The sequence below is a fragment of the Columba livia genome, chromosome 17, assembly GCF_036013475.1.
Source record: "Columba livia isolate bColLiv1 breed racing homer chromosome 17, bColLiv1.pat.W.v2, whole genome shotgun sequence".
Taxonomy (NCBI): Eukaryota; Metazoa; Chordata; class Aves; order Columbiformes; family Columbidae; genus Columba; species Columba livia.
The window spans coordinates 11,740,607-11,766,126 of NC_088618.1; the positions used below are offsets into that span (position 1 = coordinate 11,740,607).

Consider the following 25,520-nt stretch of genomic DNA (forward strand, 5'->3'; position numbering starts at 1 on the left):
TTAAACCGGCCTAAAATACAGCAAAGAGAAAATCAAAAGAAAGCCACTTCTCTTCAGTTTTTGTTGCAGCCAAAATTCAGTTGAACATCTTCTCTCTACTTCAGCCCAATGTCTCCTGGACTTCTCCCCCTCCCTCTGAGCCCCATGAAGAAAGGCGGCCCCAAGACAGGGGCTCCTAAGTTAAGCGGGAGAGGCAGTTAGCTGCAGAGTTAATGTAACAGGACACACAGCAAATTATAACGCTACCTGAGAACACAGTCCCGAGGAACAGAAGCTGAACCAGGTTCCTCACATCCCCACAGATGGGAACGTAATGCAAGTGGGAGCACGGGCTCCCCAGGTTCACACCCTGCTCAGTGCAAAGAGGTATCAGCTGCACCTAACACACATTTTACTATGTGTTTAACACCTCCTCTGCTTTGGAAGTGCTTTCAGTCCGGACTAGCTTACCTGGCTGAGAGAGGATTATTTAGAAGCTCGACAATGTTTTCACTCATCATGGAATGTATCTGCTTTGGTTTCGGAATGAAGAAATACCATTCAGGTGCTGATAGTCCCCTGATTCCTCCCCACAGCTGCTCCACATTGACTAGGAAAAGAAAGCTAATGCAATTTATCAAACAGAACTATGGGATATTCCTCCTGACACACAAGGAAAAACACAGAAACAGCACCATGAGCATGGTATTTCTAGACTCCTACTGGTGTTCGCATCTGGGTGCCCAACTTCACAATCTGATGAGCTGAGACAAATCCCCAATAATTTTTTCAAGTCACACATTAAGTCACTAACAAAGTCAGCAGTAGAACTGCAGGGGTTTTGACGGCACAAGGTGATTTCTGCCCTCTCCAGACGCTGGCTCTTCTGCACTTTGGGCATTTAAAAAAAAAATCGGTTTGGAATTGTTTTACCTATTTGTCACGGTGGCCGCCTTTCTAACGAGACCCTCCACGATGCTTTGAAAGAGAACTCTGGCCACAAATGCACGCAGCACCTTGGGACAGAGCCGATACCACTGGCGAACATGCTCCAGCCCATCAATCTTTCAGCTTTTACAACACTTGCTCTTACCCACCTACCGCCTTCCCCAGCTGGCCACGACCCCCTGCGCTGCTCAATCTCTGCACCACACATCACACCAGACCTTTTCATGTTACCGAATTATTTTGCGGCCAACATTTCAAAAAAGGCTCTTATGTGACTAATTCCTGTTGAAGAACTATGGAGGCTTAGGAGCTTATACCTTCGAAATTGCCTCTTGGCTCCTGCAGAACAGTTGTATACACACCATGTAGTTTTTTATTTATTTCCCAGCAGTGTAAAAAGTCATCTTCTCACCCGTTTTAAGTGCATGAGCACAAGTAGGCCAAGGCCTGCCTTCCTGTTTTAAGAAGTGAAAGCGCTAGGGCAGACTGCCAGTGGACTTAATATAGTCTCAGATCTAAATTTAACAACAATAACATGGCTCCAGTCTGACCCTACAAAGCAAAGTTTGGAGAGAAAAAAAAAAATAAGGCAATTCTTCACAAATTAAGAAAACAATAAAGGTCCCTTTCAAGTGTCAAGGAATATTCTTAGCCAGCCTGCAACACCTAAATCAAGAGAGAGGTTGTTAAAATGGCATAATACCAGGAAATTCGCCTACAGGGTCTATTTCCTCCTTGGAGACTCCGGCCTCGAGTGCCGGAGTCAGTGTGCTTGCCATGGGGGTGGAGGGAGGAACGGGGATCTGACTAAAGCGACTCTATTAAAAAAAAGCCCAAGCTGGATATCAACACCCCAGTCTCTAGATCTAAGATGATACAACCAGTCTTCCTGGCCTGAGATTCCGAGTCACATCAATAGCCTCTTTAATCCTTTCCCACCCAACATTTCCTGACACCGACCGCAAAAGTCAACAAGTTCAAACCCGGCACAGAAAATTAGCGCTCGCACACAATACGGCCGAGTGATAATGCGGCTGTATTTATAGCACAGAGGCAGCCCCCTCAGAGGAGTTATTAAAGCTCCTGGTGGGAAGAAAACACAACTAGAAGAAAGTTATTCAAGTAAGTTAAAGATACACCTGAACCCTCCCTTCCTCTCCCACCCCTCTCTGAGGTCATAACATCACAATATAGTCTCCTAAGCAAGGACGTTCCTCGGGGACTCTCTGATAGGGAAAGTGTGAACAACAAAAGCCCATTGTTAACAGGGACTGTTGGTGCCACTTAGACCCTCGTTAAGTTCCCCAGGGGCCAGGGTTTGCGTTATGCAGGCTTAAAAATAAAAGGCACTAGGACAAGGGACAAACAAATAATGAAGTCATTTCCATTTACCTAGACCAGGGGGTTGCCAAGCAGGGTAACTGGTTATCGCTGGGTGTCAGCAGCATCTCCGCCCTGGGACTCCCACCTCCTCTACTCCACACTTCTCAAAGGAAAATTTTTCACATTGAATTACATTGAGTTCAAATCCAATCCACAATCAGATGTGGCTTATACCCTTAGACCAACACCACATCTTACAAATCTCTTGGATCCTGACATTCTTTCTCACCCAATGCCAGCAGCATTGAGTCTACCGATCCTCCACAAAACAGGAATATGTCTTTTAAAAGGGCTAGAAGGTTTTCACTGCGCATTGCTCCTTAGTTCAAAGAAGATTTTTGAAGGAATACCTCAGCTGCTTAGTGCGGTTAATTCCCTGCCCTCAAATTACTGCTCCTGAGCCATGAGCCATCACCTTGAGTCCAGATTAACGCAGCTGTGTTAGCGACTGGTAAGGTATATTCAGCAAACACCAGCATCCCCTCTTGGATCAAAGCCTTTGAATTAACAGCACTGCTCCGTTTAAGTGGAGATTTCCTAGTCTCTGGTACTGCCAACTGGAACCCTCCCTCGTGCGTACAGTGCGGAGCGGGAACCTCAGCCACAGGAACCTCTACGGATCTGCCCCGAAGTTTGAACATGACAAGGATGACACGTCCCTGCAGAACTCCATACTTACCTTATCCATACCTTATCCTCCTCTGGAAAGAGTGAGAGAAGGCAATATTTGGGTCTAAAGCGTAAAGATAGAACACTCTGGAGGGCTGAATTACGCAACTTTTCACCTCAATGCGGTGTTTGTTCTTCTACCTTCCTGCTGCTTGTGTGCCCTATAAACAGTGACAAGACTTCTTTCTGTATTGTAAAGTGTAAACCTGTCCCATGCAGTAGGACACCTAAACAGGCAGCACAGGAACATATCTTCCTTATTTAACTCACAACTCTCTCGTATATATGTGCAGAAAGCACTCTGAAGACTAATTTAATTCCCAATGACACATCCTACTCGTTGCAGTTTCACTTTGGTGAGCATTTACGTGTTTAGCTCACACTTTAAAGCAGCAAAAACTCAAAGCCACGTACCTTGATTCAAAAGTTGCGTCTCAGTGTCAGCGGAGAGAGCTCTCAGGATTTTGTTCCAAATTTCTTTTCCTCACAATATTGGTGCCTGGAGTCATGTGATTACACAAGACTGTCAAATTTCATCAGGAAAAGATTTCTAATCGTCATGGTTTCAGGGAACAGATTGAAGACATAAGACCCAGCAGGAGAAAAAAATCAGAAGGCAAATGTAAAAACAACAAATCATCATTTTTAAACCCGTCTCCATTTCAGAAGGCCTGATTCATGTTTTCAAAGGCTTGTGGTTTTCAGTGCTGCAAAGCTGAAGTGCCGAAAGGTCCCTTGAACGCTGGCGGGTCCGAGCACCGCCGGGAAGTTTCCGCACGTCTGTTCTGCAAAACCAGGGCATGGTTTGGTGTGTCCGCACTGGAAAGGGTCACTTTGCAGCACAGCACGTGCACTGCCCGACCAGCCGTCTGCCTCTGAAACAAAGCAAAACAGCGTTCACCACAACCGAGTACTTGTGAAGCTTATTTAACATTTGATTTCGTTCCAATCACAAACCACCAGAAAATCCCACATGCCATGTCTGCTTCCATTTGACTTCTGATGGTGTGTTTTACCATGTGGTTATTTCTAGCCATAATTGATTATCGGTAATCATGAGGAAGTTGCCCACTTTGATCTTGAAATAAAATCGCAGAAAGTAGTTTTTCTACCCAAAGCCGGTCCTCTTTTTCCCAGCAGCATACATCCTCCATATGAAAGCAATGATGCTTATATCTACAGCTTCCTGCACTAAAACGTTGCCAGAAAGACATACAGCAGCCTGGAACTCCAGTCTCAGCTCCATCTCAAAAATGTGTTTTGATTCTGAGTGATTCATTTCTTCTCCCTCTCTCAATTTCCCCATCTATTGAACATTATTTATTTTCATCTTGGGTGGGCTGAGAAATACAGTTTTAGGCCGCTTCAGTATGCAAATAAAATATTTATATGCGCTAAGTATTGTTTCGTTTACCATCACAGTAGTACTAGCGGCTGTGTCAGGATTAGGTCTGCATAGCAATTTGCAATGATAGTGGAGATTTCACAATGCGAGAACACCACAGTGTGTAACCCCTACCTTTATCCCACCTGTAACACGGACTGAAGGTTCAATTCACATTTACACTAAGACTCCCCTATACCACTCTGGCAGATTTCAAGCGGATGTAACACTTCAAGTCTCTCTGGTACTACTTGTAAAAGGATTTTACCAGTTAAGGCAAACTGGACTCAGAACTTTTGACTGGTTCACAGTAATTCTGTTGAGGAGGGGCAAAAATAGAAGACTTCAAACTGGCTGCTCCCTGGGAACTGCGTCTGCCCGTTTAGGCTGCTAAGGTCACAAATGGTTTGCCTCTACCCACCAGAGTCCCTAAACTCAGATAGGAAATCTCAGACAAAAGCTGTTCTTCTAATAAAATCATTTTACTCAAGTTCTTGCACATGATAAACATTTTCTGCCCAGGTGTAGTAGTGCTGACATACATAGTCAGCCTTTCCAAACTCCTAATTTGGCACCTATGTTTCCCAAGCTCTTATGCAAATGCAGCTGAATTTCTAAGCGCAGAAGCTGGGAAATCACTGCTGAGCTCCAAATCAAGGGCCAGGTCCTTCTCTACAGACACCATCAAAGACTTGAGAGGAGACTCGATGAAAACCGCTGCGCAGGTGATGGCCGCACAGCCCCATCAGGGCAAATACACACATGGACTTGCGGAAGATGCACTATTTCATCTTATATTCTCGTCTCCTTTGGCAGTTAGCCTCCCAGTTTTGAGGTGCGTTTTCCGAGACAATGGAGCTTTCTGCAGCGTTGCAGCTGGTAACGTGGCAGCTCCACCACTCTGGGGTGGTTCAGGATTCACGCACAGTTCCGGATGTGAGGATCAAATGCGCCACACAATGCAATACATTTGTTAAGGAAATTGGCACCGCTCAAAAAGAAACACTCTGCGGACAGCCAAGTAACATCTAAGGCTCCTTAAGCCAATTAGCTAAACACTCTTCTGCCGCTGAAAAAAGGAAAACAAAAAACACCTCGTGAAATGGAGCTGAGTGAGTTTGGGGTAGAAAGTGAGTATCTTGATAAACCGTTGGTATCTTTGCCTGCCAGAGCTATTAGCCAAGAGTCTGCTGCGTCTAGACAAACGTTTGATTTTGAATTGAAAGGGGAATCATTTGCAGAGAGTAAAGCAATTTAGGTTTTGAAAAACAACCATGAATTTTTAAATATTAACCCAAAAGAGAGACAAGGAGCCTCTGCAGGCACATAAGGCTTTTAAATATTACCCGCGGCCACAGGAGGTCATTGAGATTGGAGTGATTTTAAGATCAGAGAGCTTCATTAGGCCAAAACATTTAATGTACCCAAGGGCTGGAAGGAAGAGATGAGATTGGTGGAGCTAGCAATGTGAAGGGAGTATTTTGTATCCACATCATTTGCTGTGAAATTCTTCCTCACTTATCTGGTTTCAAATAGAATTAAAACCTGGTCCAGATTTCTTCAATCTTTTCTTTATTTTGGAGATCTATGTTGGAAAAAAGAAGTGAGCAGGCTTGAAACACAAAACAACGAGGGAAAGGAAAGAAAAGCACCAGGATGCACCCAAAGCCCTGGACAGGAGGAAGAAAAGGGAACCTTGGGTACGTGATGCATGTGGGTGCCCCTGTCTCAGTATCAATACAGTGCTGGAGGAAACCTGATTGCTATTGGATCCAGCACACAGAACCAGCAGCATATCTAATCACTGCGGGAGAAGGGGGTTCCTGACTTGCTTCAAATGGTGAGGAAACATAGGCTGATCTTCTCGGTTTGCGTCTGAGGAAGCTCAGTGGGGAAGGGCCCTGCACCGACCTCCCACGCTGCACGCTAGAGCCATGCAAGCTTGTAAAATTAGCACATGCCCCTTTGAATGAGCAGTTGGTTTCTTTCAAGCCCCATGGCTAAATGTTATAGGAGGCTGGAGATGAGAGCAGAACTCAAAAGAACGGGAAACCCATGGAATAACGACGAAGCAGTCTCTTCACCTGCTGTGGCTCCGTGTCATGCAGAGGAGCCTGAAGGCACCTGGTTTGATCTTGGTTTCCCAAAGCACAGATATGGTTTGACTGACCACTCCTTTGGTGGTTTAATAACATCCAATTGCTCTGTGCCACATCGGTCAACATTTCTCAAAATATCAACCATTTGGTAGATTGGGAAACTGAGGCACTTGAAGGGGAAGGGACGTTCCTGATGTCACTCAGTTTCCCCATTGTCCCCACCCAATCTGTCCCCTGTACAACAGTGCCTTCTAGTGGGGAGATAACAGTTATGCACAGGGAAAGGAGGCGGGCATCAGACTCTGTAAAAGAACAAAAAACCATCTATTTAGGTCTGAACTGCTGCGGGCATGTGTCTTGACTACCGTCCTCTAGGAATTGTTCTTCACTTGGCAGTTTTGCTTTAGATATTCTAGCCAAGTTATCGGAGACAACAAGGAGTCACTCCGGCCTTTGAGGATCCCTGGTAATCAAGCGTCAGGAAGTTTCCATTTTAGTAGCCACTAGCAGATGAAGCCACATCGTACTGTGAAGGTCACAACAGTGCAATGGGACAAATATATTTTTCGGAAGGCACAAGGCATTCAGCCTCTGCTTTTGTGTTCTCATGACAATGATTGTAATGACGCAGCTGGAGTGGGAAATGGCCCAGCATAAATCCATCCTGGCAACAATACTTGTAACAAAAACTGTAAAAGGAGGCAGACGTGTTTAGGGTAAGTTGGAGATAGTAATCTGGTTATTATTCAGAGGCCCCACTCAGACACTACGCTGAGGAGATCCTGATTGTGTCACCTTGGCCCCATACCGCACATATCCTTTGCAGAAGAACAATGTAGACAAGAGTCTCTCCTGGTCCACATGAAAATCTGGGAGACAATTCTCAAAACAGGAAATTACATTACGCAGTGTGTGTGCCACAGTCGCTCATGGGGCTGCACTATGCGGCCAAGCAGTTAAATCCCAGCTCCTCCGCTGGGGTGAGCTCAGGCAGCGGTGCCCAAGTCAACTAAGTCACGGGGATTTGCACCCATGGATGAAAAGTGCAAAACACACGTGCCTGTTCACAAGGAACAGGTCTGAAAACTGTGTCTTCAGTGGCTTCACCAGTGGAGAGGATGTATTTCATTCAAAGGGAGTGCTCCTGGACGGCTGTATAAACAACTCAAGTCCACATCTAAGAAAACACAGAAAGCCAGTAAAGGCAAAACAGGTGGTCAGTGGAGAACTGAATTTACTTATAACGAGAACTTCTACTGGAAAAGTCAATTATCAAAACCAGCAGCAGCACTGAAAAAACTGTTGTAGGAAAAGCATTCTCAGGTTTATGAGTGAACTTCCACTCAGACAAAACCCAACCCCAGCACAGCTGGAGAGCTGCTGCACAAGAGAGGTCCTGGAGCTGCAGGAAACCCAGCTTTTTGGCTTGTGTTCCCTCCCCCAGCAGAGCACTGCTCTGTTATCTATTCTGGGAGCAGCTGGGTTGGTTTGCTCCCAAGGATGCTTTTGCTCACCTGCAAATCTCCCCCAATACTTGCCAGCAAAGGCACTGGGGGCTCTGATCTCTCACTTTCCAGGTGGCCAGCTTGGCCATCACATTTCAGGCTGTTCCAGTCCACCTGTATCTCACACCTCAGAACTTCATCAAGCACTCATCAACCCCCACTTAGAAAACACACAACAAAAATTAAAGACCAATTTGCTCCTACGCCACCAGCAGCATTAAGGGCACTGCTGCCATACCAAGGATCTCACTTCTTCAAAGGTTTGCTGGCAAGAGGTTGGAAGTAGACCTGGGCTCAGGCCAAGCCTGTGTTTCAAGTCAGCTCCTACAATCTGTTTTATCACTAAAATAAATGCTGGTATCAAAATTTTAACAAAAAATATGTTTTCTACCAAAAGTAAAAACCCCAATACAAAGCCTCATGCAAATGTAAGGATGCCTTATAACTGAGCATTTTATTACTCATCCTATACAGGATGAAGCAGACAAAAATCCCCATGCAGAGATAACAGGAGCTACAACACAAAGACTTTGTCACTTTAACTGTCACATAATTCACAGAACAAGGCAGATTTCTAGATAATGACATGATCCTTGTGTTGGAGAACCAACACATGGGTGATTTTCAGAAGCAACTAAGAACTAACAGCAAACCAAACAGCTCCTATGGAAGACACTGAGATCTTCCAGGCTTATAGCACTCCCAAAGATCAGTTCCCTTGGTTATGTAGATTTTGTAAACCAAGGATCTTGGTCCTCAGCAGCCCCACAGATAGAACATTCGCCGTACCCTGAAAAACATGTTCCAGTGCAGCTGCTAATCCAGCGCAAATCCAACCCTTCCTTTCCTTTGCAAGTACTGATTCACACAGTTCTCTCTCCAGCTTATCAGTCTACCAGTGGATGTTGTTTAACAGGTGTGATATTTCAGAATGGATACAGATATATAAAGATATTTCTGCTGGTGCAGTTAATTTTTAATAAGCCTTTTTCTGAGATTGCTATCACCGTCACCACTCTGAAATGCTTTCTATCAAGTTCTGAAGTAAAATTAAGAAAAGCTGCGTATTTGCCCAATATGAAGGGCAAACAAGCCTCACTCCTCCAAAAGCCACTAATTTTGCACTTTTTTTTCTAGACAGCAGGTTCAACTCACAATTGAGAAGGTTTCGCTGTTCTTAACTTCGGCACTTGTCTATTGCCCTTGGACTAATTCTTCTGGATTTGCATTCTGTGCAGAGCATTGTCACCTCCTGCTCCGTGGCTGGGTCCATTGTGATACAGGAGAGGTGCTAATCCTCCAGTAATTAGCACCTCGTTGGGAGGTCAAGGGGAGGTCATGGGAGTGGGCTTGTTTATTTTCCAGCAGAATTCTGGTTTGCTCCTTGTTTTCATTAGGGCTGTGAGATGCTGAGGTTCCAGCCTCTTTGCTGATGCTCTGCAGGACAAGAATAACGGCCCTTGCTCGGGCATGGGCACCACTCAGAGCAGAAGGGATCCCCGTAAACCAGCGATGACCCTCATTTGTCACTCCTAATCCTCATCAATCATCTTTACTCCAATATACTTGGCTTTAAGTTCTGTCTGGGGCCGGTCCTTCTCCAATTTCCTGCATGCAAATAGATGTTTGCACAAACTTTTTATGAACAGTAGACAGAAATACATTCACCTGGTCAAAAGCATCATAGGATTTGTGACCCCTGTTTGAGAGATCCACGTTCTAAACAGCGAGCCAGCTTTAGGACCCCAAATTATCTTTAATGCTTCTCCTAACAAAGGAACAGGACAATTTAAAGGAACGTGACAAATTAAAGAACCAAAGAAAATTGCATTCACCTTTAAACCAGGCAGCAGGGTCATCTTTTGGGGGAACGGTGGTCTTTTAAGAGCTGCTCTCTGTACGAGATCTCCTCCCAGAGCTGCCAACCTGTTCTAAGTTGGATGTGGAAACCAGGCCCTTGCTGGTTTCTACCAACTGATTCTCAAACAGAACCAGCTGTGCTCGTGAGTCTTCAAACAGCCTGTATACTTCTTTACCATTTCTAGAATGCTCATCACTCTGACCCGAGGACACTCATTTGCTTTTAGTTGCCATCACCGTAAACAAATGTTTCACTGCTATCACATAACGGGTCCATCAGCAAAGCAGACCCTGACCCTACCCAGAAACGCACATACAATGTGTGTGCTGTATACACGATGTGTTTGTGGAGGTCTCAGTGGAGCTCTCACTGGGGCTCTAATTGCTGGGAAAGGCAGAGAGAACAGCAAAAAGTTGGGGTCTCCCGCCCTGTGCCTTTCAGAGATGCAAAAATACACCCGTGAAAACTCAAAAGTATAATTTAGACCTTGACCATCTCGCAAAAGTGGGCAACTGCTGGCTTTCTGGGACAGAGTGTGCCTGATTTGGAGGGTATATCCACCATGTATGGCTATTCTACATCTACTGGGGTATTCAAAGCAGGGCAGCGCAGTAAAGTCAGCAAACACAAAGGAGATGGGAATCCCAGCTGCACTGCGCCCTGCAGCTCCGCTCGAACCATAGATAACCCTGTCAGGTTCTGCAAAAGGGCACTTCCCAGAGGATCTGGGGCTTCCAGACATCTCCTATCTAGAGAATGCTTACAAATGCCAGCAGGAGCTCACAATAAACGGAGACGCTTGTTTTCATGCAAAGGCCAGGACAACCGCAGTCTCTCGGGGGTCATAGCCCTTCACTAAGTCTCACCGTTTGAATAGTCATTCTCCAGAAATGTCTCATTTTTCTAGAAACTGCAGGCACTCCACCTAAGAGCTGTCACAACCATTCTCCCTCCCACTCCCCCGGCCATTCTCAGGCTAATCCAAAGAGACTGCAGAGGAAGAAATGCTGGGGCTTAAATCAGCACCAGCAATGCCAAGGGAGCCGTTACTGTTAGAATTCACTGTTACTGAGTGGTCTCTATTAAGATCAATGAACCCCCGTGCTAGGCCCAGGACACAAATTATTAGCTAGCAGACACGTTAACTATTACTGCAGTGTCTATAATGACACAGCATCCATGATCACTGGTTTCCATCAGGAAAAAATAAAGCAAGGTTAGTATTTCCCACATCTTCATAGCAAGTTTCCTGGCTATCTATTGGAGAAAATGATTTTTTAAATAAATAATATATAAAATACAGACTTAAATTTTTTACAGATTTGGCTGGTTTTCAATATTTCAGTATATATGGAATGATCTAAATATGTTTTCAATATATTTCAATACATACAGTTGTCATATACAGACTTGTATATTTTACTTATTAGTCAAACTGGCCAAGTATGTGCTATTTTTCAATATATTTGCTCTATCGCCTCATATATTTTAGAGACATGATTGTACAGCACATTTTAGGAAAGATATTACAAATGAAAAGAGATCATTCTTCTCTCACAGAAAGGATGTGGTTTGCTAAACCATTTGGAAGCCAGAAGAGAACCTGAACTGGATCGCTGCAGCACCCGGAACGGGCTCTGGGTACAACACCGGGGAGGAAAAACAGACCCGAGATGTCTGTAGTGCCCAGAATAACCTGTTAATGCGTCACCTAACAGCTACAGGGTTCAGAAGAGCTTTCAGATGCAAGGCTAAGGAGAAGAATAACCTGCTGTTTAAGAAGTGTTTAGACGAGGTTCTTAAGGACATAGGTTAGAACTAGAGTTAGGTGAGGTTATGTTTGGACTCGACGATCCTGGGAGTCTCTTCAACTGAAATGATTCTATGATTCTATCCAAAATGGATTCTGGGTTCAAGAAACAAGGAAAGATGTATGGTAGAGATGACATAAACAATTATCTTTATAATTATTAAGCTGGCATCACAGTGTGACTGATCCAACACGGAAATCTGATACCAGCATCGCCCAGTGACTTGACATTCACTAAACAGTGAAAAAAAACAGTGACTTGCTCACTAGAAGAAGGGACCTATAAGGAAAAGGCTGACAAAAGTTCAAAAGAGAAAGGTCTCCAGACTTCCTCTGGTCAACAAACACCTTCGAATCTTAAGCTGAGTCTGGAGGAACAAAGAGCTGACCCAGACGGTCCGTACATTCTTTAGATTTCTGAGGGATGGGCAGACAAGGCAGCAGTTTTCATCAGATGACTCAGATCAGTAAATCAGCAGCAGCCATATTCAAGCATGCTTGGTTTTCTCAGGACTTCCACTGCCAGCACAGGGTAGGGAACACAATGGGAATGGTGAGCCAGGACCCTTTTCACAAGCACTGCCGGCTTCAAACGTCTGTGAAACGACATCCTAAGTCCCCCCACTAAATTCCAATGACTCAGCTACAGCTTTTGTGTAAGACTCGTCCAGGAGATGGATAATCAGATTTGTCAACGTGTGTAGATTTGAAATGAGTATAGCTAACCTGTCCCGTGCTGGATTAACGGTGTCTGCAGCCGTTAACAGGGTTTCCAGATGGCCTGCAGACAGAATGCTGGACGCCAGCAACCCTGAAATCACCAGCCAGAGGAGGAGGGCAATGGATGAGATTTAAAAGCAGTGGTCTGCTGAAAAGAAAAACCCAAACCGATAAAAAAATACCCAAAACACCCAAACAAATCACAAGATAACCCCAAGACATCTGCAAGCTTGATTATCCTTGTGTTATCCCATGGCAAGAATTGCACTTGGAGAAGCTTCACTCCCTCCTCTCTCTTCAACCAGCACCAGTTTACTGGATGCATCAGACAAGCCCAAGATTTCTGCCTCTCAATGGAAAAGCTGCCGCGCCAACAGCTTTGCCCAGGTACTGCCCTTCTGTCTCTCGCTCCTTGTTCTGAAGGAGATTGCTCACACACTTAGAGGGTGCTCGGTGTTGCTGGCCGCGCTCTGCATGGTTAGCGAAAGCTCCTCATGTTTTCTCTTGCCTCCTGCACATTTGCAGATGTTTCAGTCACTTAACTGGATCCCCAAACTGCGCTCTCGATGACATTTTAATGCTCATTTCAAAAGCGGTTCTTACTGTCAGAACACAGCACATAACAAGGAGAGGCTTGAACTCTGCCACCACAGGAACAGAATCAAGGAACTGTAAAACATCCCTAGGCATTTATATTTGAAATGAAGCCACCGCATCTCTCAAAAAAGCCCAGACTCATATAGTTTTAAAATTTTATACCATACTCAGATGAAAAAAAATCGTTAAAATTAGGCGAAAAGTATTTTGATTAATAGAAAATATTTTTCCTGTATTTCACAGAATCCCAGAATGTGAGGGGATGGAAGGGACCTGGAAAGCTCATCCAGTGCAATCCCCCCATGGAGCAGGAACACCCAGATGAGGTTACACAGGAAGGTGTCCAGGCGGGTTGGAATGTCTGCACAGAAGGAGACTCCACAACCCCCCTGGGCAGCCTGGGCCAGGCTCTGCCACCCTCACCAGGAAGAAGTTCCTTCTCAAATTTAAGTGGAACCTCTTGTGTTCCAGTTTGCACCCATTACCCCTTGTCCTGTCACTGGTTGTCACCAGAAGAGCCTGGCTCCATCCTCCTGACACTCCCCCTTTCCATATTGATCCCCATGAATGAGTCCCCCCTCAGTCTCCTCTTGTCCAGCTCCAGAGCCCCAGCTCCCTCAGCCTTTCCTCACACGGGGGATGCTCCACTCCCTTCAGCATCTTGGTGGCTGCGCTGGACTCTCTCCAGCAGTTCCCTGTCCTGCTGGAACTGAGGGGCCACAGCTGGACACAATATTCCAGGTGTGGTCTCCCCAGGGCAGAGCAGAGGGGCAGGAGAACCTCTCTGACCTACTGACCACCCCCTTCTAACCCACCCCAGGTACCATTGACCTTCCTGGCCACAAGGGCCCAGTGCTGGCTCATGGTCACCCTGCTGTCCCCAGGACCCCCAGGTCCCTTTCCCCTACGCTGCTCTCTAATAGGTCATTCCCCAACTTACACTGGAACCTGGGGTTGTTCCTGCCCAGATGCAAGACCCTTCTTTTACCACAAACTGAAGAATGATCCATTGGTTTTCCTTAACAAGTCAGAGTACATGCTTGCTTCAAGTCTGAGTACAAAAATCCCAATGGAAAAGTCCTATCCAGAATTCCAAGATCTGTGATACGGAATTCTCTTAAGCATTTAAGTTGAAAAGTCTGATAAATCCATAGCAAAGCGTTTGCTCTTCCACATGTGTCTGCTTCAAAAGGGCTCTAAATCACTTGCAAATTTGGAAAAAGTCGGCAAAAACATCACCGAATTGTTGGAAAGAACCTGCGCTGCAGGGGCAACCGCAACCCTGTGACACCCTCGTGCCGCCCTCCACGCGTTTCCCACACGTTGGGATCGATCACTGGGATCTAAGGGGCCGCATTTTTCAGAAGAGCTCATCTGGATTTCCCAGAGCCCAGCAGGCAAGGTGGAAGTTTCAAAAGTGCAGCACGTGAAACAGAAAGCTGATCTGGAGGAGGAATAAAAAATACATTAATAAGCAAGCTTACTAACGCTGTTTTGTTTCACCGTATGGGTGCTGAGCTCTCTTGAAAATCTGGTGGATGCTATTCATTCCATTTCCCTAAGTAATTAACCCAAACCCTTGCATCTGGAGGAAAAGATGAATTGCACTTCCCCTCCACAGGAACTGATGCCATTTCCTGCCTTCTACAGCCCTGTAATGACGTAAAATATGGGGGTAAGGGGGAGAGGGAAAACCAAAAAGAAATTATTGAACTACGATCCATTAAGCCTTAGAAGAACGATATAAACATTCTCTTCTCCATTAGAAAGAAAAACATTCTCAAACTCTCTACAGGTTTTAGAGAGTATGTGTATCTAAGGTATAGTAGGACACTCATCTTTCATCTTTGGACAAAATAACAGATTCTTACGTTGAACACCGAGCGAGAGCGTGGCTCTTGCTGGAAGAAACCCTGGCTTGAAGTGAAGCTCCAAAGGTCTTTGCCGCACCAGCTGCACGGCCTTCGGGCTCAGAGGTTTGAGGCCTCTCTGGATGTCCAAAAATACCGCCGATGCGCGGCCGTCCCCCGGGGCGGGCAGGAGCAGAGCAGCTTCAACTCCAAACCCGCAGGGACCTCCCCGATCCCTCTGCACCCCGGGGAGACGACGCGTCATCAGAAATCCAGGAATGATGACTCCTACCAACATCATCCGATTGTGATGTGCGATCAAGAAAAGCAAGAACAGAATGGTGGAGAAGCACCGGTTTTCTTTTCTTTCGTAATCTTTTAGCTTCATCTTACAGTTTCTTTGTAGTATTTGTTAATCTGTAAGGACAAAGAAAATATCCTGGCAATACAAACAGAGGGAGTGATAAGGAAAGTCCATCTGTCCCTCCTTATCCCTGTCTCCCCTGACTTCTAGGTTGCATTTTATTTAAATAGAATTTACAATTCAAAGTCAGAATTAAATTCTGAGTCCTTCAGGAACAGAACAGTCATGTTCACTAAAGAAATTCTGAAAACAAAAGAAATTATGCTCTCCCTACTGTTTTTTTGCCTTGTGACTATAAGGCTTGCACAGATCCTTAGGTGACCTGGCAGTCACTCCTACAAGGCTACTAATGGCTACAGTAAAAGCAAGCAAGCTTCTTTTTCTAGACTTGCAAGTTCTTTGTGCAGCAGTTCCCCTGCTGTAATCTTACAAGGTTCAAAAGAGATTCTGACACCCATGCCTACAATTAATGTAACTGATGACCCTCCACTGCCTTGCAGTCTAAATCTCAGAGAAGGATGATGGGGGTTGTTCCCTCTCCTCCATCACAAGGACATGATGCGCTGCAGAACAATTTATGGTTTTGTACGGCACAGTTAGACTGCTGTGGATGTTTCTTCAACACGTTGGCATTCACAAGTGGTACCCAGTAAGACCTCATTCCGTTGGTTTTGTCAGCAGCCCGTGTTTACTGGTTGGTCTCTCATTTTACAGCTTATCACAGCTGCTGGGATAATATTGCAGCTGACAACTTGACTGCCTGTGATCCAACTGGTCACTAACCTAGAAATAAGGTGGCAAATGCAGAAGCTGGAGAGCTGGCAGCGTTCTTCTCCAGCATGTCCCCCGTGCCAAGCTTCCACACGCTCTCTGCGCTGTGTTTTCTGAGCGTGGCCTTGTTTGCTTGTCAAATGTTCTCACTTTCCACCGAGCTCACTGGAATGACGACTGTGTCATGTTTCATGTGCTGCCCTCTAGGTAACTGCGCTCGAGGACTCACTGCTTGTAAACTTACACTAGCTCTTCAGCATGAAAAGTATCTGCAGAAATGCTGCCTGTTTTGAGCAAAGCACTGAATTATCATTTTAGCAATGAAAGAGCCTTTGACCTTATTTTGACAGAAGCTCGCAACCACAAAGTTGTACTAGCTGCTTAAGCACAAGAAAAGAAAGAAGATTCTCTCTCAGGTACCAAGGAAACCTCTTTTTTCCACAGCAAGTGAAGAATAAATGAAGAATTATAACTCAAAGATATGTCCTGAAGGCACGCTGCTCTATTCTGGAGTAAGATACAAAGGCAGTCGCTAATTTTGTGAGTTGAAAGATAATTCCTGAGAACACTTAGCTGCATAAAGCTTGGGAAAATTAATTAAGGAGAAGCTATGTCAGCTACACACACAATTGCTGCTTGACCCTCTGCTGTCCACAAATTTCACAGAGGCTCACAAAATCACGAAGCTCACAAAATCGTCAATGAGCCTACTCAAGAGTGCAAACAGAGAGATAAAGAAATGCAAAGGCGAGGGGAAAGAGATGTCCTGTTTCTACCCTGTCTTTCAGCAGAAGTCACCTTCAGGACCTGAACCAACCAAGGAAAACAGACAGAGAAAATAAACATAAGCCACAAAAACCTCAACCCTCACAGAGACCATTTAGAAGGAGAAACTCACAGGGCTTCTCCATTCCACCTCACCCTACTCATCAAATATTGATAGGAAACAGCAGTGGCAGTTGTTAGCAGGAGCTGGTAACGGAAGCATGAAAAGTAAAAATCAATGGCATTTTTTATTTTGACAAAGAAAAGAAAAAACGTGTGTGCTGTGACAGTGCATATGCACGTGCCTCTAAGTATTTCTATTGGCAAGGGCAGGGATGGACACATACCGACACTATTTGGTGCTAATTTCTCTGAAGCTGCATTTCTACATCCGGTGGTAAAACTGACAAATTAAAATTATAAGCTTGGTACGTTTGTGCCTGTATCCGAGAAGGGCAAACGTTGTGGCGTGGTCACGAGGGACTGCGCATCGACCAGCGGGGTCGGACGGGCTCGCGTGTTCATCTGTGTTCGCTGCGCTGCTTCTCGCTCTGAGTACAAAGATGCACTTTCATTTTATTGGTTTGCAAAGACACTCAGGAAACCTCAGACAGTCTCTCCCCTGCAAGTGTAGATAATGAGCTCCTTGATCTTTAATATGCATACACGTTTAGCACTATTTAGCTAGCTATCCACTAAGCCCCAGCTTTTACCAGAGTGCTTTTGCGTGCTAACATTAAAGCGGCACTAATGAATAGCTACTTACCATGTAAAAATTATCTTATTGCAATACACTGGCAAGCGAGGCTTCACAGTAGTGATGATATCACCACATCAGCTCTGCAGCTGGAGCAGCTCAGTAAGAATTTGCCTGTCTAAAAGCGAAGCCAGAGATGACACCAGAAAACATTTGATGAGCTCTGTCTCGCATGTATCACACCCACAAAACACGGAGGGTGCAAATTCTTCCCCTGGTTGATGGAAGAGTGAGGTTTTGGGTTCAGATCTCTCCTGCTTCCACCCCAGTCAAAATTACAGTAATCACAGCCTTACAAAAAAGTCCTTGACCCCTCCTTTTTCAGCCTGGGCTGGTTTGAAGTAGGAAGCTGAGCAGAAGGTGTGAATTATCAGGCCTGTCAAACAAATCTCTTTCAGCACCAATGAATTCACTTAAAATGCATGTGCAGAGGAAAGGGATGGGATGGGGTGGGATGGGATGGAGGGAGTAGCTTTAAAGAAAAATTCTGCTGCAATTCAAGCCAGTGGAACTGGGTTTTTCCCTTTATTCTTTGGTCACAGTTGCCTTTCAAAGCAGTATTGCAAGATAAAATGTAGAAATTCTCTGAAGGAGGCAAAATAAGACCCAAGATGACAGAATAACTCAGTTCTTCAATTTCCCACATTTGGCACTGACCTACTGAAGCTAATCCACAGAGAAGGAAACACTCTGTCCTTGCTGAAAGCCCCAATTCCAAGGCGGCTGAAGTGAGCGGAGACTCCGGGTTAGTTTTGTTCTGGGGTATTAACCCATTTAAAAGCGGGGAAGCAGGCTGCTGTTCCTGGGACTCCATTAGAATATAAGCTTTTCTTGTTTTCCCAGTTCACAGAACAATGAAATGTATCGTCTGTTGTTTTCCATAGGAATAACCCCTGTGCACTCTTCTAGGCTGAACTCGGGGAAAGCTCTCAAGATAGTCTCTTGTCTTAAGGCACAGTTAGATTCAGAGGTTCAAGAGAGACTCAGCATGACGCCAAAGGGAAGTTTCAAGCTTGAAAATACGAATTATTATTTATGAGATCTGGGTTTAGTCTCTTGCAGTATACACTTGGAAGCTGTCAGAGGACAGAAGTGCTACAGAGATCCTGTCCAAGACCCCAGCTCAAGCACGGAGTATTTGGACTAAACCAAACTACATTTGTTGAATTAAATTTATAGATGGATTAAGCCCAACTAAGACCACAAAGGGAAAGACTAACTACATGTTCCTGTTGCTTTCTTTCCATCAGCACTAATGATCCTCCCACTACTCAACTAGTGAGCTCAGATCATTGATCTACAAATCAGCATAGCAAAAACAGAGAGAAAAAAACAAAGAGAAAAGGAGGTACCTAAGCTTTCAGATGGATCAAAGCGCTGATTTACCGCTTGTCTGTAAGATCGCTAGCGCTGACTCAAGGGAAAGAACGAAAACTCACACTAGAAGGAAGGAAAAGGAAGGAAAGTAGGAAATACAGAAGAGCTTACACCAAGCATGCAACTGCATTTTTTGTTAGCTGGCTATGAGCCTGCCTGGGTATCTAAGAATAGCCCTGCACTCCAGTTATATCCAGAGTGACTAGGAAAACAAGCCCATTAATAAGTGGAGCTCAAGCTCTGGTGCTGAAGGTACTTTGTACACCCTGTAGGATCCACCAATATCTCCAGAATAAATGCCACATCATCTGAGAAAAGGATATGATGAACCTGCACCAGTTCTGAACTCCTCTGAAGAGGGAGACTGAACTAAGAATAGCCACGTACAGCATCTTTTTGTACCTGGTACAAGTCTGGCCCAATATATCCCTGATCGACACTGGTTTGCTTTTCTACCAAGCTTACAGGTCAGCTTAAGGATGCCACATTCTAGAAGTTTGTGTCTGTGTGGAAAAGGTAGGCATATTTTGATTTTAAGACAGAACTGATCGTCCACGAGCTTGGGATTTGGAACTTAGGTTTTGAAACAAATCACTCCAGAGCTTTCACTCACTTTCTGCCTGCCTTAGTCAAAGTGACGTGCTGTCAAATGAGTTTAAAGGCCTCATACATCAGCTCGGTGATTACATTTTGAGAGGAAAAAAAGAGATGGAGAACTTTGGATGCCCAAACCTTTCACCTTAGAATCTGCTCATTGTGATAATTTATAAAAAGCTTAAAGTTGCCTAGATATCAAGACATTAAAATTTGATTTTAGATTGAAACCGTTATCTGAATTCAGTGGCCTGTGATATATATATATGTATTCAGAACATCCTACTGAGAGAACCTATTAAAGTACTTTCTGCAATTATTATTTAATATTGAACATTTTATAGCAGTAGTGCCTTGAGGCCAAACAAGTCATCACTGTGATACCTAGCACACAAATGTAACGTAATTGTAACAGTTCATCGATGATAATTTTAAAGTTACTTATGCATTGTTTTGTGCAGCACTGCAAGGCCCAAGTGATTTTTATGGCTATGGTCCATTCTTAGGAAGAACTAGGGACATGAGCATCTTGTGATTTCTAATAAGAATAAGATAGCGATCATTCCTCTCTCTCGACTCTTTTGGTCATACCTTTCCCTCGCCCTCTTTTGGGAAGGAATGATCTATATTAACTCCTTGATCCTATTGAAAGCTAATGGCAAACTTAGAAAATAATCGCTTTCGACTGAATCAGGAGATTTGTTTTCAAATCCAACTCAGTGTCACATAATTACTTGAGCTCATTCAAACGAGGTGACAGAACACACAGGCAGGGACGAGACCGCGTACCTCTGGATGAATTGTCCTGCTTCACGCAATCACATCCTCTCAAGTCAGTCACGAAACCGCATCACAAGGTTTCTGGGTCCTTTGAAAAGAGATGCAGGTGCCTGAGTCACTTTGACCTTAAAACACTGAGACAAAGAAAGTTTAAAACATCTGAACATCTAGACCCTTCAGCTCAACACATCAGGTTTGCTTGAGGAGGAAGACTGAGATTTAAATATGTAACTAGTGCAGAATTTGGCCTATTCAGCTTAAAAATAATATATATACAATTTATTTATGATACACATAGCAGATGTACTGTAGGATGTCACTTCCTGCCTTTGCCTATCTGCATTCTAGAGAAACAAATTATGTGGTAACAGAACTACTTGGGAGCACAAAGAGAACAAAGGATTTCGGGGAAAAAAAATCCAAGCAAACAACAAAGAGCTGTGTAATAGCAAGCGGTGCTAGAACAGAGAGCTGCTCTTCAGGACAGGTGAAGGCTGACAGCTCTGACACAGCAGGAAAAATTATATAAATGGAATATGATCAGCCTAGATCAAATAGCCAAAATACCCAAGTTAACAACCTAACTCCTGCAAACACAACTCTGGCCTTTGTAACAGACCCTTGAAAGATGCCACTGTCACCAGCAGAGCTGTTCCTAATGCTGTGCGGTATACTAGAACGCTTCTGACGTGGAGTAAAGCTAAAACTTGTCCTTTTATATAGCAAGGAGCATGACTTACCTACCTAGTTATACCAACCTAACACGGAAGCAACAGAGGACAGAGACATCTTGCTGAATCCAGCTGTCAGGTGGAAACGATGGGTGCCTCCAATCCCACTGCCCCACACTCACGCACTTTGGGAGCAGCTTACTGCCCCAATGAGCACGCGGGTTTGACTCACGCAGGCTGGAGAGCGCTCACAGCAGCATCTCTGCTGACACATCTCAGACAACACCCACCCCCAGCACGAGTGGTGGGGATAAGGAGCCGGAACAGGGTCAGCGCGCAGCAACTTGTTCCATAAGTGCTGCACAGAGCAAAAGTTGAGCAAAAAAGTATTTTAATATGCAGGTAGAGTGCATTCTGATTGAGAAAAACATCTTTGCTATTTAATATATATAAATATTTCTGTGTAAACAAGCCTTACTAACATCTGATACACGTAAACCTCCACCAGCAGAAGTTTGATCAGACCTTTATAAGGAAAAGCGCCGCACACGGCCACCACTGCTCACCCTGGCCTTGCATGTACAAATCAGATCTTATCCAGTTTCAGGGTAATGAACAGGATCGCAGCCTTTGCTGTCATTCTACACAGCCAAAATGTCCACGCAATGAAGGCCAGTAAACACTGGACAGCCCTAGAGCTGGAAAATCTGAATCTTTGAATTAAAGCATGAAGAAGCAGTGATGTCAGAAAGCAGAGAAGGAATGAAGAGGAATAAAGGATCATTAGCGATTCTCACAATTAATTAAACAAAGCTAAGGAGGAAGAGGAGCACAGCACTTCAGACAGCGCACTGCTGAGGCCGGAGGGGGGTGGAATTCTCCAAGGCCTTTTGCGGGTTACCACAAAGAGAGTTCACAGATCTTCCACTCACTTACTTAAATATTTGATATGAAATTAAAGCCCTGTTCCAACTTTTATGACCACTGTCTCCCTTGCTCTCCCCTCCTCCTATTCCCAGCAGACCCCTTCATCTTTCACATGCCTGTCCTCAGACCAAGACATCAGCACAATTAGCACCAGCCCACTGGCGCCAATTAGCAGCCAATAGTGTCTATGTGGTGGGAGGGGGAAGGAGGAGCGGGTCCTGTGTCTCCAGCCTGCCTTCACACTCAATTAGATTAAGTGGAGTCTCCTGGCTGTGGTTGGTTGGACAGTTGTTGTAGTAATTGTGTCTTCTCTGCTGCTGCGGGCGATCCCCTCCCGGGCTCTGATACCCCCTTGATTGACTCCCTGCGTCGTCCACTTCCATCAACACACACTTCTTCAAAGAGAAAAGGGGGAGGCAGAGAGAAAGACCCCAATGTCTTCGTTTCAAAGTTTTCTTTGAGTCAGAAACTCCAGGGCCCGGTGGCTTTGAGCTCCCCAGGGTTCAGCTGTGGCTGTTCACCGGGACTGTCACAACAGGGACGGAGCGGGATGGCTCCGTGACAAGCCCCACGGGTCACCCAGCTCCCTTGGCCTTTCGCAGGGGAGCGCCCACCGTCTCTGTGGGGAAAGAAACATTAATAATGTGTTCTTAACTCAGAACTAAACTAGGGAACGAGCCAGGGGTTTCCCGTTCTTGCTCGTGGCCAGTGGCAAATGCTGGGAAATGAGGAGGATAATTGGAAGAGCCGACTGAAGTTACGCTCCTCTGCAACACCGGAGCACGCACAGCACGCTGGAATTTCAGAATCTTCAACACAGAAGCTAAAAGAAAAACCCAACTGGTTCTGCATGCGCTCCCAGCTGATTGAAAATTCCCTTCTTGCATTCTGTAGCTTTTGTGCACCGTTTTGTAGCACCACATTGAGACAGTGCACTGCTCCCGGTGCTATAATGGGATGTACTTTGACAGAACACATTTTGCTTTCATTTTATTTTTAAACTAGTGAAGGACAACTGCTCCTTAGCACCAACATAAATATTTGTCCTTCTTGTGTACGTTCAAGTGTCTTCCTGTTTTTCACAGGGCAGTTTGACTCTGAATAGGATTCATTTCTGCTTCGCCACCTATTTTAAGATGAGTTGAATTGTGCTCTGGAGCTGCTGATCTTCTCATACTGCCAAAAGAAGAGCTGTGGTGGAACATCACCAGGCAGCCGGACCAAAACACGATCAATCGCACTCTCGATACGACATACTTATGTATCGCAATTATCAATTGTCATTGATACACAATTTAAAACCAACAGAAACATGAAAAACACTATGAACCTCTATAAATGTGATATGTAATACTAGGAAGGAGAAGAATCAATTTTCCAAAGCAAGAGTTTTCACAGGTTTTAAAGAAATATCAGCACATATAAAAGTGTCGATAACAAAATACATTATACTTGGATGTGAAAAAAAACAAACCCAAACAAACCCTAAAACCTATTTTGGTAAAAATGTGTGAGCAGGACCAGAAGGTGCTTCTATAGTAAATCTGGAACAGGGTAAGGATAAAGGGCTAAGGCATAGCTGTAGGAATGAAGCACTTTTTCAAGGGGTATGAACCTATATTTTTATTTCTGAAACAGATAAAGAAATGCTACATATTTCTGGACAAATCTGTTGTATGAGCTGTCTGCTTCTTATCTCTAAGTCACAGAGGACAGCTGCTACCCCAGCAAAAGACTTATTAGCTGATGTTCATAGCTTGTGCAATACTTCAAATTGCTTCTCTTTTGCTTTATGTCAAGATGGAGCATTTTCCTCGAGACGCTGGCAAAAGGGAAATTATAGAATTGATGTGGAATTCCTGAGGGAAGTTATATTTGTCAGTCAGTTTACATCAGCCTAATAGACATTTCTGCTCTTAAAATTTCTGCTTAAGTATTTCAGCTGAGAGTAAGAACACAGCTGGGAGTACGAAGGAAGAAACTGCCAACAAACACTCTCTATCAAAGCTCTGCTGCCTCCTCAAGAGCCACGGCAAGGCTGGAGTTGCTTGAAATGACTCACTGCAAACTTACAGGGACACAGTGATGTGCGGAGAGAAAAGTATTCAGGAAGAAAACAAGAAAATGCACAGAGTAATGCGGAACGACGAGACCGTGGACAAGCACGGCTTAGTCGTCCAAGTACCGAACAGTAAGTCTCTTAGGAAAGGTTCAGGTTTCAGCAGGTACATGTAGTACTGCCATCTCCAAAGATGTTTTTATTTGAGTTAGGTTGTTTTGAAAGATCCTACTGATATAATCAGTTTGATAGTCCTGTACCAACTTGAGCATAAGATCTGGTAAAAGATACCACTTGAAACTATGTACCATACTGTGTTAGCAGGAAATTCACCAAGATTCATTTAGATTTGTTATTTTACAGTCTAATCATTTACACATTTTTGGTCCTTGACCGAAACTGAATTTGAACTATAAGACTGAATATACAATGTGTGCTCTGCTTTGTCACACAAAGTTAAATGCTATCTTTCTGAGTTATTTTGAACAAATTCTGCATTAAATAATATCTAATAAATACACGCCACATAATATTATATATTATCTATATGTCTGCATATATGTATCTGAAAATTTCCCTTTATATTAGTGGTGTCCTGTACTAAAAGCAGAAACACGTGCACAGAACCCAGCAGCATGGAGGGATGCAAATACCGGCTCCATTTCCACAAACCGATGAGCAGTTTCAGCTCACGGGTCAATTTTCAAAACCGTTCTGCTACTTCCAAGCTTGTCTTGGAAACACACTGTCAGAGTTTAGACAGAGGATATGCTCAATAATGGATATCCGAGGCCAAGTCTATCAATGCTCCTGCCCATCTGCACCTCTTCTCCATCTTCTAACTTAAGCAGATGTCTTATTTTTTCTCTTAAGTCAACAGACTGCTTCAAGAGTAAGATTAAACATTTTCTATCAACGTCAGAAGCACTTTGTCCCTCTCCTTTCCCATAACTTCTCTATGCCCAAGTTTCCTCTTACAAGCTACGTCCCATCCTTCATCACTCTGAGCTCCTCAGACTTCTCTGTGAAAAGGATCTGTTGGGTTCAACACTCCCCTCCACGTGCTGGCGCTTTCTTCTGTCATTCCTTTAGCTCCTTTTCTTCTGGTCCATTTCCAAGGTGCTTTCACTATTTCTCATCTTAGGCCTCTTCGACATCTCCATCTCCTCCCTACTCCATCCAGACGTTCTCACTTTCCATCTTTTGCCCTGTCTTCTACTTGCTCTTTTCCTTTTTTGCTCTGTTCCTTTTTCCCTCCTCCTTAAAATAATCTCTCACCCTGCTCTTCCAATTCTTCCATCTCTCATCTCATCCCCAATTCTTTCACTTCTCTCTTCTCCTCGCCTATTGTTCATGAGCGCGTTGTGAAGATTACGGGCTTTTTGTTGTGATCAGGAAACATTTATTGACATCAGAAACATCCTCATTAGCTCTGGACAGGTGGGAACCATCTCTGTTTCCTGCAGGCACCGTCTCCTGTCGGCGCGGTAACCCGCAATGACAGCTGCACGGCTCTGACGTGGAGATATCTCCTCTCCACCCTTCCATCTCCACCAGTCAGTGGGGCCTCAGCTCAACCCCCCCAGGTTGGAAGTCGGAAGAGGCTGATGGGCAAAGACGACCCCAATTAAATCCAGTTAAAACTCTTTC

At 44.5% G+C, this 25,520-nt stretch overlaps 1 long non-coding RNA gene across 2 annotated transcripts in view; it reads right to left on the minus strand.

Moving 5' to 3' along the window:
* Positions 1-24,975, minus strand: part of LOC110359148 (uncharacterized) — a 117,013-nt gene extending 92,038 nt beyond the window's left edge. For both annotated transcript variants that reach the window (XR_010466816.1, XR_010466817.1), the window contains exons 1-3: positions 20,958-24,975; positions 20,223-20,301; positions 3,394-3,854 (exon numbers count right to left, since the gene is read on the minus strand). This is a non-coding gene — a long non-coding RNA (uncharacterized LOC110359148). The remainder of the gene's footprint in view (positions 1-3,393; positions 3,855-20,222; positions 20,302-20,957) is intronic.
* Positions 24,976-25,520: the final 545 nt, after the last annotated feature.